Source organism: Zingiber officinale, chromosome 1A, assembly GCF_018446385.1.
Source record: "Zingiber officinale cultivar Zhangliang chromosome 1A, Zo_v1.1, whole genome shotgun sequence".
Classification (NCBI taxonomy): Eukaryota; Viridiplantae; Streptophyta; class Magnoliopsida; order Zingiberales; family Zingiberaceae; genus Zingiber; species Zingiber officinale.
This window is the reverse complement of record NC_055987.1, coordinates 137,857,739-137,875,400: the sequence shown is the minus strand read 5'-3', so window position 1 is coordinate 137,875,400 and position 17,662 is coordinate 137,857,739. Positions and strand designations below refer to the sequence as shown.

Here is a 17,662-nt window from a genome sequence, read left to right as displayed (position 1 = left end):
CGTGGTATACCACCATGGAGTCGCGCTTTAATCGGAGCGACGCCAAGATTCTGATGGACAATTTTGACATCCCCTCTGACTTTGAACTTATCTTACCCTCCCCCTCCGCTCGGCCACACAGACCGCCGCGCGGAGCTATCTGTTTTTTTCGCGACTAGTTCATAGCCGGTCTGCGCTTTCCACTCCATCCCTTTATCGTAGAAGTCTGTAATTTTTTTGGCATTCCGCTCAGAAGCTTAGTCCCTAACACCTTTCTCCTTCTATGTGGCGTTGTTGTCTTGTTCAGAATCCACAACATTCCCCTTCAACTGGAGGTTTTCTACTATTTTTATTATCCTAAACAGTCCGAGCTGGGTACTTACATGTTCCAGGCTCGGCCCGGTTTAGTCTTCTTTAATAAACTGTCCTCTTCCAATAAACATTGGAAAGAGTACTACTTCTATCTTCGTCTTCCTGAACGGGCCCTTTTCCGAACCTAGTGGCAGGTCGGACCGCCAACCTCCCCTGAGCTAAAGAGGTTCAAGACCCAACCGGACTATCTTCACGCTGCCAACATGCTAGCCGGTCTGAAGTTCGACATTAATAAGTTCTTACTTGAAGGGGTGATGTACATATTTGGTCTGAGTCTGATCCGGACTCCCCTCCCGAGCAGGTTCGGTAAGAATTTTACTTGTGCATTCGCCTTGATTGCTAACTGATTTTCTCCTTGTTCCTTTGCAGCGGACATTGTCATGGAGTCCGTGATGGCTGGGATTTTGAAGAGGAAAGCGGCGGCGCTCGAGGCCGTAGATGCCAAGGAGATAGAGTTGCTTGGCATTGAGCCGGTCGACTCACACGAAGGGGAGAGCGAGACCCACGAGGAGTCGGCCGCTCAAGCCTCTCCCCAGGATGTGGCAAGAGGCGCCACCCCCAGCAGGGGACCAACCATCTAGGAGGAAGGCTCCGCTCAGGAGGAAGAGCGCCCTCCCCGACAAAAGAGGCGCCGAACGGAGACACCACTTCGATCGGTCACTTCCGCGGTCCAGCCGTCCGAACGGACCACCGCCGATTCTTGTGGTAAAGCCCCAGCGGTTGAGGCGATCTCATCCGATCGGACCCCATCCCAACTGGACGCGTCCGCGGACCCCCTCGAGGCCGTACCTGTCAGCGCCCTTCCGCCATCTCCCCGTCGAGTCCAACGCTCGACCATTTTGTCCCAGTTTTCTGCACCGGCCTCTGATCCTTCACCAGCTTCCGCTTATACAACTCCCGGTCGGAGTCGTAAAATCAGGTCCACGCTGCATCTCCCTACCGAGGAGCTTATGGCCGAGTCCGCTCGGCCAACTGTGCCTGAGCACATGATTACTATAAAGGGGCCCCTTGCCGAGATGTGGGTCGATGCTAGGGCTCGGGTTGCCTTGATTCCACTCGGTAACTTGGCCAATAGCCATATGCAGCAGGCCACTGGGGTAAGTGTGTTTTCTTCCGAACTTTTTATGCCGTAATTCCGATCGGCTATTAATATTCCTGTTCATGCCAGAGATGGGTGGAGGAGATCGCTGTCTCCAACCGCTTGGCTATGGCGGAAGAAGAGATAAAGAAACTGAAGGCTTCGGGCGGCCCGTCCAGCTCCCAAGGCCCCTCATACGTCGAGCTGCAGAAAGAGCTCAAGAAGGCCCAGGATTTGTTGGAGGTGGAACGGAAGAAGACGGCGGATCAGGCCTATACTCTGGCAGAACTTGAAAGACAGGTGAAGACACTCGATCGAAAAATAAGTCTTGCCACCGATCGGAAGAAGACGGCCATCGCCGATCTGGAGAAGAAAAACGTCGAGGCTCAAGGCCTGGAGCAACAGGTTAAGGAGCTGACGGAGCAGCTGGCCGACGAGAGTCCGGCCGAGTCGCAGCCCTGAGGCTAAAGCACATCCGCTCAACCGAATTTTCAGAAAAAGTGTGCGAGCGGATGTATACTGCCTTTGAGCTTGCCATCACCACCACGACGGACTATCTGAAGTCCAAGGGTCAGCTCCCTGACTCCGCCAGCATCCCGACCCAAGACTATGCGGCGCTCCTTAGCACCATCCCTAAGGACCTTTATGATTTTCTGGGATAGAAGTCTTTATGTAATTCGGTCGTTCGGCCACAAACTTCCCTTTTTGTAATTCGACCGCTCGGCCTTGATTCCTCTGATTTCAATGAAAAATTTATCTGTGTTGTGCAACTTCGTTTTTACTTTGCATGCTTGTGGGTGATTAGTCGGGGCCTATGATACACAACTCGACCAACTAGGCCTCCCGAGCGGGCGTAGGTGGCATATGACTTGTCACTACTTTCCCTTGCCGCTCCTCTTCAAGCGTCTTTCGTTCCGGCCGGGGGGTTTATAGTCGCCGGTCCGACTCTCGGGTTTAACGTCGGAGCTCGATGGTCTTCCGGCCGAGGGGTTTATAGTCGCCGGTCCGACTCTCGATATTTAACGTCGGAGCTCGACGGTCTTCCGGCCGGGGGGTTTATAGTCGCCGGTCCGACTCTCGATATTTAACGTCGGAGCTCGACGGTCTTCTAATCGGGGGGTTTATAGTCGCCGGTCCGACTCTCGATATTTAACATCGGAGCTCGACGGTCTTCCGGCCGGAGGGTTTATAGTCGCCGGTCCGACTCTCGATATTTAACATCGGAGCTCGACGGTCTTCCGGTCGGGGGGTTTATAGTCGCTGGTCCGACTCTCAATATTTAACGTCGTAGCACGACGGTCTTCTAGCCGGGGGATTTATAGTCGCCGGTCCGACTCTCGATATTTAACGTCGGAGCTCGACGGTCTTCCGGCCGGAGGGTTTATAGTCGCCGGTCCGACTCTCGATATTTAACGTCGGAGCTCGACGGTCTTCTAGCCGGGGGGTTTATAGTCGCCGGTTCAACTCTCGATATTTAACGTCGGAGCTCGACGGTCTTCCGGCCATAGGTTTATAGTCGCCGGTCCGACTCTCGATATTTAACGTCGGAGCTCGACGGTCTTCCGGTCGGGGGGTTTATAGTCGTCGGTCCGACTCTCGATATTTAACGTCGGAGCTCGACGGTCTTCTAGCCGGGGGGGGGGGGGGTTTATAGTCGTCCGTCCGACTCTCGATATTTAACGTCGGAGCTCGACGGTCTTCCGGCCGGAGGGTTTATAGTTGCCGGTCCGACTCTCGATATTTAACGTCGAAGCTCGACGGTCTTCTAGCCGGGGGGTTTATAGTCGCCGGTTCGACTCTCGATATTTAACGTCGAAGCTCGACGGTCTTCTGGCCGGAGGGTTTATAGTCGCCGGTCCGACTCTCGATATTTAACGTCGGAGCACGACGGTCTTCCGGCCGAAGGGTTTATAGTCACTAGTCCGACTCTCGATATTTAACGTCGGAGCTCGACGGTCTTCCGGCTAGGGGGTTTATAGTCGCCGGCCTGACTCTCGATATTTAACGTCGGAGCTCGACGGTCTTCCGGCCGGGGGGTTTATAGTCGCCGGTCCGTCCGGAACTCTTTAAAGCTAGTGATGGATCCGTCCGGCAGCCTCCGGAACCATCGTTGCGCCGATCCCGAGAGGGTGGTAAGGAACACCCGGCATTTCACTCCATCTGTGTATTGATGTAGGGTAGCTGTGTTGTCGAACTTACCCAGATGATCGTCCGGGTCGGTAGTTCCGTTGTATTCCCCGATCGCCGGTGGCACATAATGCTTTGGTAGAGGATCTCGCAGGATGACCTCTGAAAACTGGCGATTGATGCTCTCGGGTGAGGAGTCCGTTCGGGGCGCCTTGCCTTTTCTATGGTCTCGCTTGGGTGCCTCGTCAGATGAAGATCCTCGATAAGGGTTAGCTGGCATTATTCCGGGGGTGTACGGAAAAAAGCTCGGTGAAAAGGGATCGGGGCAAGTGGTGCTTCCCCTTGAATGCCGACCGGATCTTTATCTCGGCCCCATGTTGAGATATTCTCCGGTCGGAACTCTGCTGCCGCTCGGTCTGCAGATGCTGACGTCGCCTGTTGCTCTAGGCGCTCGGCTTGCGCCTTTTGTTTCTGCTGCTCCACGAGTTTAGCTGCTCTGGCCTCAATTAGAGCGTCGAGCTCCTCCTGAGAGAGCATCACGGTATGAGGTCTTCCAGCCTCTTCCATCTTCTCTACTCGGATTCAAGTGCGTTCCCACAGACGGCGCCAATTTGATCCTGTCCGAGCGCTGAGTCGATGGACTCTGGGGACGTGGTGCTCTCCGTTGTCTTCGACTGGCTAAATGAATCTCTAGCGAACCTGCAAGGAAGTCGAGCCGGGAAGGGGTTCCCGGCGACGACCCTCCGACGCTCAAGTCAGGCAAGAGGAAAACGATGAAGTGGCTCTAAAGATGAGGGATTGCGTACCTCCGGCGAAGTCTGAGGGTTCTTATATAGAGCTGTGGGGAGGCTTATGCACACCTACCGAGGCGTACACGTGTCCTTTACCATACCTTAGTATGGGCTTACCAGAGGAGCATGCCTGACACCATACTGCTACAGTCCGAGCACCTCTCTGATGGGACGGCAGAACCTTCCGTCGTAGGATTCTGCGTATGGCTTGGTCGTCGAACATGCCTGTTGTCAGAAGATGTTCCCCAATGTCCCCTTGTCCTTGTTTCCTTTTTCCCCGCGCTGAGCGTCCAGCCGCTCGACAGGCACATCACTTCCGACCTAGCGTAGGTGTTGGCCCGACCCGGGAGATTCCCGGTCGGGTGCTCGGCTGATATTATTCCTGCCCGTGTTGCTTTATGCCTCGGCCGAGCGGACCACCCGCTCGACCCGGCGACCCTTTTCACCACGAGCGTCGGAAACCCGGCTCCCCGTTGGGTTGTCTTTGATTCCGCTCGGACCCGTTCGGCCGGTTGACCCAACCCTTCTCCGATCGGCCGGACCTTATGCTGACCCTTTTGACTTTTGACCTCTACGTGTCATTGGCTCCTCTCAAAGGGGTCCCCCGTCCCGTGTCATTGACCCTTTTGTCTTTGTCGAATGATGTGTCTGAATTTGATTCACCTTTTTAGTTAGCTTTTGGTGCTAGATTTTTGAGCTGTCTTTTGTTCTTTACTTCGTAAGCCTACACATCTCAATTCGTGAAGTTCAAAAGTAAAAAAATAAAATTTCTAATGTACTAACCTCGAGGTCCTTAGAGATGTAAAAGGAGTCAACTATGAATACCCACTCAGTTGTTTTTGAAAATGCATTTAAAGTGTACCTTAATGAATCTCGATTTGTCACCATTTCTCAGAGATTCGTGAGTTCGGTGATCAGTTCCTAGATTCTTTAGTGTAGATGTATGACTATTTCACCTTCTTCCATTTGGAGGTTGCTAAATTGGTTCCAGAGCAGATTCTGTCTTGCGAGTTTTGCTTCTGAGGTCCCTTCGTACATCTCCAGAAACTTCTTCCAGAGTTCTTTACATGACGCGTAGGCTCTGATCCGGTTGACTTCTTGTGGTGGTAAAACTCTCAGATGGAATTCTGCTTTGCTGTTTGTCATAAAGTAGACTTGCTCCTTCTTGCTTCAAAGGTGTTCTTCTTTTTCGTTGTCGTGCTGATCTTTAGGTGCTATAAATCTATATTCAATAGTTAACAGAATTTCAAAATCAATTTTGAAAAATATCTCCATCTTTTTCTTCTAAATCATGAAGTCTCCCTCTAACTTCGGTGGATGGATGCTAGCTCCAACCATTTATTCTATGCTTCAATTGACGGTTAGTCCTTCTGAAGCATCCTCACTCTAATACCACTTGTAGGTCCCAGTGCGGCTGACAAGAGGGGGTTGAATTGCCTGAAATAATAAAAATATCATTCTCAAAACTTTTCAACTTTGATTAATAAACACTAACTAGTAAGATAGAAATAATTGCATAAAAATTAAACGAGGCTACCGGATTTACTTGGTTTGCAACCAAAGAAGTTGCTAATCTAAGACAAATGGCACGCACTATTAGAACTCCTTCAAGCAAATTATCAGAGGCAGAGAAACCCAGTACAACGACTTGTAGTTCAGAAAATAAAAATAGTAAATACAAGATTTGAATACAAGTGTTGTGTTAAACTAAGTGATCCAGGACTCTATTTATAGTGCTTTGATCAAGTTTATTTGTTATTGACGTGGTGGATTCCGAGCGCTTGGATGGTAATCCGAGCGCCTCCATCGAGGCAAACTCTCCATGCAATGGTTGGAAGATAAGATTTTTTCATGTCCTGGTGCCTGGACCATGCCCGGGTGCCTAGACCATTGCTGACGTGGATCTGAAAAGTGATCCACTGTGACGAGGTACCTGTTCAACACTTTGGTAGCCTGAGCACCCAGACTAGATGGTCCGGGCACCCATACTAGTTGGTCTAAGCGCCCGGACCAGTCAGCCATCTACTGACTCGTTTGGCGCCTCCTCCGGTCGGTAGCTTCATCTCCGATCGCTTGGGTAATCCTCCAACCTTCCAGAGTTGAGCTCACCCAAATCCAACTTCGGCTTTCTCCTCTAGCAGTCTTCCACTTTGATTTCTCATCCCTTGGAAGTGCCGTGTGCGTCCTTCTCACTCTACCGATATACTCTTCCGCAACTTCTTATCCCTCGAATGTACTGAGTCCGTCGACTCGATTCCTATGTCATCCTTCTCATCCGTTGCATCTTCTACTCGACTTTTTATTTTCCTAAATCCCTACACACTCAGACGTAAGACATCAAATACATTGAGCCTAACTTGATTAATTGATCACATCAAAACTCTAGGGTACTTATAGGGAGGATGTGAAGAAAGGGAAATGAAGGGTAAACAAAGGGAAGGGGATAATTTACCTTTGTTTGGGATGAAGTGAGTTAAGGAGGGGAAGGGGAAAGAAAGGTAAGCTTTACCCCTGCATGCTCGAGAATAGGTGCAATTTCTTACACCCCGAATAGGGGTGTAAGGAAGGGAAAGAGAATTTGTTTAATTTTTATCCCTCCTTCGAGGGTTGCTTGGTTGACTTTGACGAACTCGCTGCGTCCCAGAACTTGAGGTCCTCATCGGAGATCTCAGATCCGGCGATGTCCTCTGAGGGGGACTTGGAGGTTGCATCTAAGCTCAGTCAAGAACTATGTGGATGCCCCGCGCATGCCAGATGAGGGATTCTCGAACAAGGGCAAAGACATGGGGGCGCTCAATTAGCAACTGATTGTCATTGAACTGGGCCACAATGGACTTAAGGACCTCGTTCCCTATGGAAGGGAGAACCTTGTCGTTGTACTCCATGCCAAGGGAGGTGAAGACGGTAGGCAAGTGTGGGACATCGGGGTGAGAGAGGAGGCGGAGAGTGAGGTTAACCATATGCATATTCTTGGTGTCGGAATGCAGATGGGTTCAAATGTCGAAGATGAAGGGCTTTTGCAACCAGGGATGATGAAATGGGTACTGTCGCCATCTGTCTCCAGCAACACTCCTGGGAAATAACCAAATAGTACCACCCACTCGTTGTCGTCCACCGTGTACAGCAATGAGTTCAGTAGCATTGCACCCAACTCGATCACATCCTGCACCACGTTTGTCAAGAATGACATTGTCGTCGGGTCGCCACCTGCCGCCATCTTCTTGATTTGTAGTCAACCTTTGAGATCAGAGGAAATGGATGAGAAGGCAAAGGGAGGTTGGTGCACATTTTATTGTGCATAGCGGTCGCCATCCAAGCTCCTTACGTGATCATCCTGACCATACCTTCCACTATCTAATAACAAAATCACATGAGAAGATTGAGGAACAAAATCACATGAGAAAATTAAGAGAAGGAGAGATCAAGAAAGGGAAAACAAGTTGCAGTCGTCGGAATTCATAGCTAGAGTAAATGCGGATTATTTTTGTAACTTTATATATTTAACCTTTGTTATCCTCCCTATTAACCCTCCCTCCCTTCCAAACAAGAGAAACATAAATACTTTATTTCCCTTTCCTTCCACTTCCTTTTCCTTCCATTAATGAACTTTTTATCACTCCATCCAAATAGAGGCTAAGATTTGTAAAATTTTTTATGAAATCAGAACATTGAATAGCGTGACCATGAAATCAGAACGTTATATATATATATATATATATATATATATAGAGAGAGAGAGAGAGAGATAGAGAGAGAGAGAGTAATGATATGGTGCATAACTCTAGTTCACAATTCTTATATATATTTGGGCACCTTGTATACTCAGTTGGGTACGGGAGTTAGACACCATATTAAAATCATATAATAATTTTGATATGCTGTGAATTGGTCGTATGCAATGCTACTGTACAATTGAGTAAGGTGGGGCACCCGGAAGCCATTCGAGCACCCCGAGTGAGTCACACTTAAGGAGCTCGAATGGCTTCCGAGTGCCTCGCTTCACTCAGTTATGGAGCAGCGTCGTACAACTAAGGCACACAACATATCAAACCTATATACATATAGGAGTGATATGGTGCTTGACTTCGGTGCGTGACTCTCGTCCGTGACTCTCACATACATCAAGATGTTCGGATCACTTCCGAGTACCCAACACACCTAGTCGAGCATGGGAGTTGGGCATCATATCAAACCCCTATATTATATAAGTGATATGGTGCGTGACTCCTGTGCACGACTCCCGTCCACAACTCTCACAAACATTCAGGCACCTGGATCACTTCCAAACGCCTCACACACACAGTCGATCACCATATCAAACCCCTATATTATATGAGGAGTGATAGAGTGCCCGACTCCCGTTCACGACTCCTATCCATGACTTCTACATACATCCGGGTGCGCTGCACACCTAGTCTGACACCATATCAAACCCCTACATTATATAAGGAGTGATATGGTGTCCGACTCCCGTCCGTGACTCTCATAGACATTCAAACGCTGAAATCATTTTTGGATGCCCCCCACCCTCAGTAGGGCACATGAGTTGGGCACAATATCAACCCCCTATATTATATGAAGAGTGATATGATGCCTGACTCCCCTTCACAACTCTCACAGACATCCCAATACTCAAATCACTTCCGAGAGCCCCACACACCCAGTCGAGTATGGGAGTTGGGTACCATATGAAACCTCTATATTATATGAGGAGTGATATGGTATTTGACTCCTGTGCATGACTCCTGTCCATGACTCTCACAAATATCTCGACGCTCAGATCACTTCCGGGTGCCCCACATACCCAGTCAGGCATGAGAGTCGGACATCATATCAAACCCCAATATTATATGAGAAGACTCCTGTGTGCAACTCCTGTCCGTGACTCTCATAGGCATTCAGACGCCCCACGCACCCAATCATGCACGGGAGTCAAGCATGGGAGTCGAGCATCATATCAAACCCCTATATTATATAAGGAGTGATATGGTGTCCGACTCTCATGTGCGACTCTTGTCCGCAACTCTCACGGATATTCAGGTGTTCAAATCACTTCCGATTGCCTTGCACACCAAGTTGAGCACTAGAGTGGGGCGTCATATCAAACCCCTATATTATATGAGGAGTGATATGGTGCCTAACTCCCGTGTGCAATCTCATAGACATCCTAGTGCTCATACTCGACTCTCGTGCTCAATGTATGATTTGGCAGTGTAGGACCCATAAAAAAGTTGTTGAAAGATTTTTTTTGATAAAAGAAAAATATATATCATCAAAGAAATGTACCGACATACAAAAACTAAAGATCCCTACACATGTCATGTCTAACGAAATGTTAGATTTATGAAGGGATATGAGGTATAGCGTACAAGTTCTCACATAGGTACCATTATTCTCATGCATACCAACAAATCTCTCATCAAATGTACTCTGGTAGATAACTTATCTTCTGCACAAACCATCGGAGAGCAAGCTTCGGCTAGTCTCTAAGTCTCCGTCATCCATCATATGCAGCTCCATGACACCTAACGTCCGTGCCATCAGTGCCTAACTGTCTCACTGTCGTATTCTCCATCCAAAGATGATCTCATGTCACGTTCCATGACTCCATATCATATGCGACACCATTATGTCGTATGCCTCCTAACATCAAGCCGTGCGTGGCACATGTGCCATCTAGCGTCATTGCCCATCTCGCTCTTGTGGATCAGCTTATTTGATGTGAGTTTTCGTATTCTCAATTTGGTCCATCATCACCATCACTATCTCCTGCACACTTTTAGTAAGTGGTTAGCTATTAATGGATTTGTAATATCTTTACCGTGAGTAGTTTGCTGTAAACTAGATAAATCATTTTGATGGGTTTATTCACCCTAATAGGATTTTTAGCAAATCCTCAGTTATAAATGGATTTAGAACATCTTTAACATGAGTCGTTTATTGTAGACTAGATAAACCATTAAAGGTGATCTATTCACCTATATCCTCACCCCCCTCAACAAGTTGTATATGCTCTCATGCTCAAAAGGTGTGCTCACATATAAATCTGTTCATTCCTTGCTACAGAAAATTACTCCTCCCATCCATTCAATCAAGATGTATCCCAAGTGTATGTAAGCTTATCTCTTCCTCCTCAAACTAGGATGCATATGTTGGATCATGAGCATGAGAAAGGGGGGGGGGGGGGGAGGGGGGGGGGCAAGGGGTAAATCACGTGATTTTAAAATCATTCTTTTATTTTAAAATACCGAGTTTGAAGTGGAAATAAAGCTAAGGAGAAAGAAGGGAGAAAGAAAAAGACAAGTATTAACACAAGTAAATTTTTTTTTACTTGGTTTAGAGCTTTTGATGAATTCTACTCCAAGGTTCGTACTCATTGAGTATTTTTGTTGAAAAAATCCACTAATAGTTTGAATGTTACAAGATTGAAGTACAAGAACTATAAGAAAAAGTTACCCACAACAGAGAAAATAAGTAAAACTTGATTGCCAGTTGTCGTCGGCCAGTCATTACAGTCCAAGTTAGCATGAAGATGAAATTTCTCTTGTCCGGGTGCTTGGAGAAAGTCTAGGCACTCGGACCACCCGAGTGCCTGGCCAGGCACCTGCTCGGGGGTGCTCCCTCTGCGAAGCTTGCCCGGATGCCTGGAACAACTTCGGGTGCTCGAATTCCTTCCGGGCACCCAGACTACTTTTTTTCAGCTCTATCTTTCTTGCAAAAAAAAAAGAGTTAGTCCAAACAATAAATATATATAAAGAATGAGTTTTGACAACCTTCGGACTATGCAATCCTGACTTTGAGTTTCGTTGAAAGTCTTGATAAGACCGACACCTACTGTTCCCTCAATCGGGAACGCGTCACCCCTAGATCTCGCTTCCAATTGCTTACCCCCACTTACTAATCATAGACTTCCTTGATGTCAGATCTCTTGACCCACCAGGACTTCCTGCTAGATTTCAACCAATTTGAACTTCAGCTATCTATTAACCCAACTGGGCTTCTTTCTGCCAGATCTCAATTCTGGGCTTTCTTCTACCAGATCTCAACTGATGTGCATAGATTGTATACTCTTGTTTAACATGTTTTGACGTGCATTCACATACTTTGAGTATGCTTTATTTATGCATTTTCATACTTCTAACTTTCCTTTTAGCATATTTACTCTTTTTGTTCGGAGATATACTTTTGTACATTTTCTGTATACAGGGGTCGAATTTGGTGAATGATTCATGTTTGAGGCCAAATTTGCAAGCGAAGCTAGAGAGGAAGGCGCTGTACCTGAACCTCACACAACCCTGCCATGGGGGGTTGCCCAACCCGTGTGGTTGCAGTATAAAAGGAAGTGGTCTCGGTCGTATGAACCTCACATGACCGTGCCAAGATTTGAAGCCAAAAGAAGCCTCGGCCGTGTACACCACACGACCATGCAAGGTTTCTAGAGACCAAGAAGGCCCCGACCGTGTGCACCACACGACCGTGCAAGGTTTCCAGAGGCAGAGGTAGTACAGGCCGTGTAGATCTACACGACCATGCAAAGGGAGTTGTGGAAGAAGCATGTCATGCCCGTGTATCACATACGGCCGTGTAAGGTAGGTAGAGAAGGGAGTGGCCTTGTCCGTGTGAACCTCACACGGCCGTGCCTCGGGGCCGTGTGACACCCAAACCTCCCCTCTATATAAGGCCTTTTTCATGAATTCAAGGGGGTTCTTCTCCCTTTTTGGGGGAAATCAAGATTTGGGCATTCCTCCACCATCTTGGAGGGATTTTCTGATGATTCAAGGGCAGATCTTCAACGCTTCGACTCTAAGATAGTGGATCGAATCTGAAGACGGTTCTTCATCATAGATAAGCTTTCTTTCTTCCTCTTCTTGGATTTGGGATCAAGAATGCGTGTAATTTCCTTCTCTTCGGATTTATTTTCTCATTTTATGGAGTAGATTTCTTTGTTCTAGGATGGAGGGAGTAATTGTAAGGATGATTTGATGTAAAACTCTTCTAGATATGCCAATTTCCTATTTCTATGATTTTACCCTGTTTGTATCCATTTTTTCTTGTGTGGATTGTTGTGATTAGGACTTAATTACCATGCTTGATTGAATGTTTGAAAATCTTGTGGATCTTGTAGAGGTAATTCCTCATTCGATTTTCCGAGGGATGTACATGACAGACATGCCCGTGTAATGACGTTTGAGGGATGATCTTGAAGGTGAAATAGAGTTATTCAAGGGGGGAGGATAGATAGTATGCATTAATCTTTGTATCTTTATGCGGTTGATGAATTGTGAATTCCTATGTTGATTATCCGAGGGACGTTCGTGACAAGAACAAGCCCATGTAAGGACAACATAGATTCATACCTAATTAATCACATTTAGGTATAGATTTTAATCCTAGGCCGGTTGTCTATTGTAAGAGAGAACCGACAACCTTCTACAAATAATGGACAATTGAGGAATAAGATTTGGTAGATCATTTACATTTGATAACCTTACAAAGAAACCAAAACTCCTAGAACATCCCTTATCATTGCCCTTATTCTTGTTTCTTGTTCTTTTATTTCTATCTTTGCCTTTCATAGTTTCACTTTGTTTTTATGAATCGATTGATTAGATGTTTAGCTAATTCGTGTTGAGACTTCTTTAGTGGTTGTTCTAGTCCCTGTGGATACGATATCTTTTATTATTACTTACGACATTTCCGTACACTTGCGGAGAGTCAACATCAACCAATCTAAACTTCGTGTCAGCTATCAACCTAGCTGGATATCAGCCTGGTGTTTCGGTCCTCTAGAACCATCAAGTCTTACACTTGGTAAAAAGTTAGACAAACAATCTATCTAACTTTAACCTATTTGTCATACATTAAAACCTGATTATTAGTGCAATCTGCACCAACAACATATACCCTCTAAAGCACTATATGGCTCTATAGCTCGATCACTCAAGATCCATGTGGCTTCATGGGTTTCAGCCTCCAGCACAGGTAATGCTCATTATATATCAATGTCACTATGACCCTACCCCAAAAGCTCCATGTGGCTCGTGTCTCTAGGGGGCAAGCTCCATATGACTATATATCTCTGAAGCCTCCAGATCAGGTACAAAGTTTTTTGTCTTATTTTTTAAATTTTTTTACCGTGACCAATTACTTGGGTTGATTGGGTGTCAGTCCCAAATAGGACCATAATTCTATACAGTTTGTAACTATGGATGTAAATCCTCCAAACCCTAGGTGGTGTATCAAAATTGCCCAAGATGGACTCCTATACTATAGGACTACATGTAAATACAGGAGGTAAGCTCCTAGACGTGTAGGGGTCTATCATAGGTCTATTTATATGCATGCTTTTTATCAAATCTAAGATGCATTCTCATTGTATGCAAGGTAATGCTACCAAAATGCAGCTTACGCTCATGATACTACCCAAAATGCTTAAAATGCACACCCTCACCATCCTAACTAGCCTATATGCGTAGTATGTGTAGTAAATACATGCAAGTGTAAATGACATAACAAAAGCAAAATGGGATAGTAACCAAAATCTGCATGCCCCTAGGGTGTCATTCATGCCTAAGTAGCTGATTTGAATATACCTCTAATGATCTGTAGACATGGGTTTATACCTTCCTAAAGATCCGATCTGCATCAAATCTAAACCCCTCAAACATATTGTTGTTCCTCGCCCTCCAAACATGGTGCACCAATGCTGACATGGCAAGGTGACGTGCCCGATCATGGTGGAGCGGCCACGGTACTGGAGTCTGTCCTCAGCATATGTCTGTAAGTGGTTATCTTCGGCCTCATCTGCAGCCATCCTCGGATCCTCCCATATCTGGAAAATAGGAGTATATCTAAAAAATACGCGGTCAGTGTCTCCTCCTCCTGCCTATAGAAAGTGCACCACTTGTCCTCTAGATACTCTCGTCGGGCTCATGCAGGGAGATGCCCATGTGCTAGTAATCAAATGGTAAAAGCATGACTTGACTGAAGATACTTTTGCCATACCGTCTTCACCCATGGATGCCTAGGCCTTGCATTTCTAAAGTGGTCATAAGCCCGCTCGACACCTATTTTCCTCTGACTAAACCAAGTAATAAGGGGTCTGACTTACAACCTCTAAACTACATACAGATGTCAGAATGCTATCTCTAATATGCAACAATTTCTTGATGAATGGGGAGTCTGTGTGTCTAGCCTGCCATGCCCATATCCCCACATGTTGTAAGTACACACCGTGCACCTATTATATCCACTGTGTATCTTGCTTATCCTATATCCACCATAAAACCTTAGCTAGTAGAGTGAGGTTTCATGATTTTAAGTCCCTCAAGGCAAGACCGCCTTTTTTTAGGTAGACATAACTCAGACCATGTAATGGGGGGACTCTTGGTAGTCCACATGAAGGATCTATAGATACTATATATGTGCTTTAGAACTCCACATGAAAGTGGCAGTATGTCTAGGATCGAAAATAGTGTTAGAGGGGGGGGGTGTGAATATCGCTCATCATACACATTTAAAATTCATTCGAAAAACCACGGAGTCGTGCAGTAAAATTAAAATGATAAGAAAGAAGGACACAGAAGAACACAGTGGTTTTTATTTATTTTGAAGCCTTCGATGACTCCTACTCCAAGGCCCTAGGCCCCTTGACCTCTTAACGGATAATCCATTAAAATTCTCTACCAATAAACTCCCGATAGAGTAATCAAATACAAAGAACAAGAATAAAGAAGTGTAACAACCTACACTTTCTTCAAACAATAATGTAAATAATTGAAAAATAAATGTTACCAAAACAAGGATGAAGAAGTTGTGAGCTCAGGTGTTGGAGTTGATTCATTTGCAGCAATCGGGTGAGACAACATTGTAGGATAGCATAATGAAGTTGGAGCAGTAGAACGATCATGAATAAGCGTAGAAGTTGATGTGCTGAGACGGCTGGTCGAAACTCCTTTTATAGGTATTTTGGGGTGCCTGAATCACCCTAGGCACCTGGATCGCTGACGAGGCCTATCTGATCCTGCTTCATTGTTGAATTATCTATGTCTGGGTAAATTATCCATGTCCGGGCACCTAGACCGCTGGCGTGGCCACACCTTGGTGAAACTCTATTCAGTAGTCTCTATCCACTCTCGGATGCCTAGACCAGCCCCAAGTGCCTGGATCAGCCCCAGGCGCCTGGACGCTGACATATGCCAGCCAATCAGAGTGCATAACCTCATCTACGCGGTCGACTAAGTTTGGGCCAATCTAGCTGCCTAGACCCGGTTTGAGCACTTGGATTCGGTCTAGGTGCTCGGACCTCCGGGCGCCTAATCCCTACCCGGGCGCTTGGAGACTCTTTTTCCAACCAACTGATTTTATGCATCATAAGATTAGCATAACTAAATATTGTTGGCGTTACTCGTAATTTCGTTCTGTTTTCCCTGTACAAATTTTTGTACAAGCACATAAATTTTCCTAGCAACCTATGTGCTTTTCAGAAGTTAAACTTAGATTACAAACGAAACTTAACATTATTAATCTAACTTCAACTCATGTGTTCATCAGAAGTTAAACCATATTACAGAAGTTGATTAAATATCTATTTCAAGGATTGACTTCTAGGTAATTGGCGAGACACTCGACCTTCTTGGGTATGGGATCATCCACCACTTCCTAGTCAAAGCCTTTCAAAGAAATTGAATATTTAAACCCCTTACAGTAAACCCTAGGTTAAACTATAGAGACCTTAATCAAAGCATAAGATCGCTAGCCTCTTGTGTTAGTACTTCAAGATCCATACAAAGGAAAAATAAACTAGTACACAGCGGAAACAATTAACTAGTTATACCTTTCTTTATATCTTAAAGACCTCTTAATTTTTTCCTGCATTTCTCTCCTCTGCTTGGACGTCGTGTGGGCGACGATCTACCAAAATGCAAAAACCACCCAAGTCCTTCTTTCTTCCAAGACTTTCGGCCACCAAGGGATCAAAGCTAGGAACACTACCTCTTGTTCTTCTTTCTTCTTTGCAACCCGCTGACCACAAGATGGTTGAAGCCTCTTGATGCCGCCGGCCTTAGGTGAGAAAGCAAGGGGAGAATAAGAATATGAGAGGGCCGACCACAAGGAGAATAGAAGAGGAATAGAAATTGTGTAGATGATTATTACCTCTAAGGCACCATCAATCCTCTTTTATAATCCTTGGTAATGGCTAAAAAGGAAAGATTTTAACAACAATTAAAATCTCTCTATTAAATTTCCTATTGTGGATAACTACAAAAGAAAAGTTTTAAAATTAAAAACCCCTCTTTTAAACATTGTAGATGGTTACAAAAAGGAAATATTTTTAAAATTAAAACCTCTCTTTTAAATCATGGTTACAAAAAATGAAAGTTTTAACAAAAAAAAAAATCTCTCTTTTAAACCATTATAGATAGCTACAAAAGGAAATATTTTTTAAATTTAAAACTCTCTTTTAAAACCATGTGGATGGCTTCAAAAAAGGAAAGTTTTTAAAATTTAAAATCTCTATTTTAAAACATTGTAGATGGCTATAGAAAGAAAGATTTAAAAAATTAAAAACTCACTTTTAAACCCATCTTGGCCGACCCATTGCTTGGGCACCAAGCAAGGGGTGGCTGGCCCCTTGCTTGGTCACCAAGCAAGAATGTGGCCGGCTCTAAGAATGACTTGGGTGAATGCGAGGCTTTATACATAGAGGCTACAACAGGGACCTAGAGGAGGAATTGGTTTTGGCCTCCTGATGAGCTTGAGCTTCCTGTGTTCGACCCGAACACCCAACTCAAGTTCATCAATAATAACTCATACCACTAAAGAGTTATTATTGAACTATCGCACCAATCCCATATTACATTATGAGCTCCTTCTTATCATGAGTGCATTAATCTCCCTGTGTTTAAGATATCGAATGTCCATTAATTAAATGAGTTACTGACAACTCACTTAATTAACATTTAGCTCCAAGAGTAGTACCACTCAACTTCATTGTCATGTCGGAAGTAAGTCCACCTGTAGAGTTTACATGACAATCCTTATGAGCTCCTCAAGGGGACATCATCATCCTAATAAATAGGACAGTTTCCTTCTATAATCAACAACACACCATATAAATAATATTATTTTCCAATTTATCGGGTCTATTGATTTAACGAATAAATATCACCCTTTGATAAATCAAAGAAATAAATACTAAGTACATGTACTTGTTATTATATCGAGATTAAGACTAAGCACATCCATAATAACAGAGGTTCTATTCTTTTATACAGTCAGTATAAAAGGAACAACCTCAAATGATTTTGCTCTC

The 17,662-nt window shown here is 45.2% G+C and overlaps 1 pseudogene; it reads right to left on the bottom strand.

Moving 5' to 3' along the window:
- Positions 1–7,064: 7,064 nt before the first annotated feature.
- Positions 7,065–7,564, bottom strand: LOC122010258 (annotated as a pseudogene).
- Positions 7,565–17,662: the final 10,098 nt, after the last annotated feature.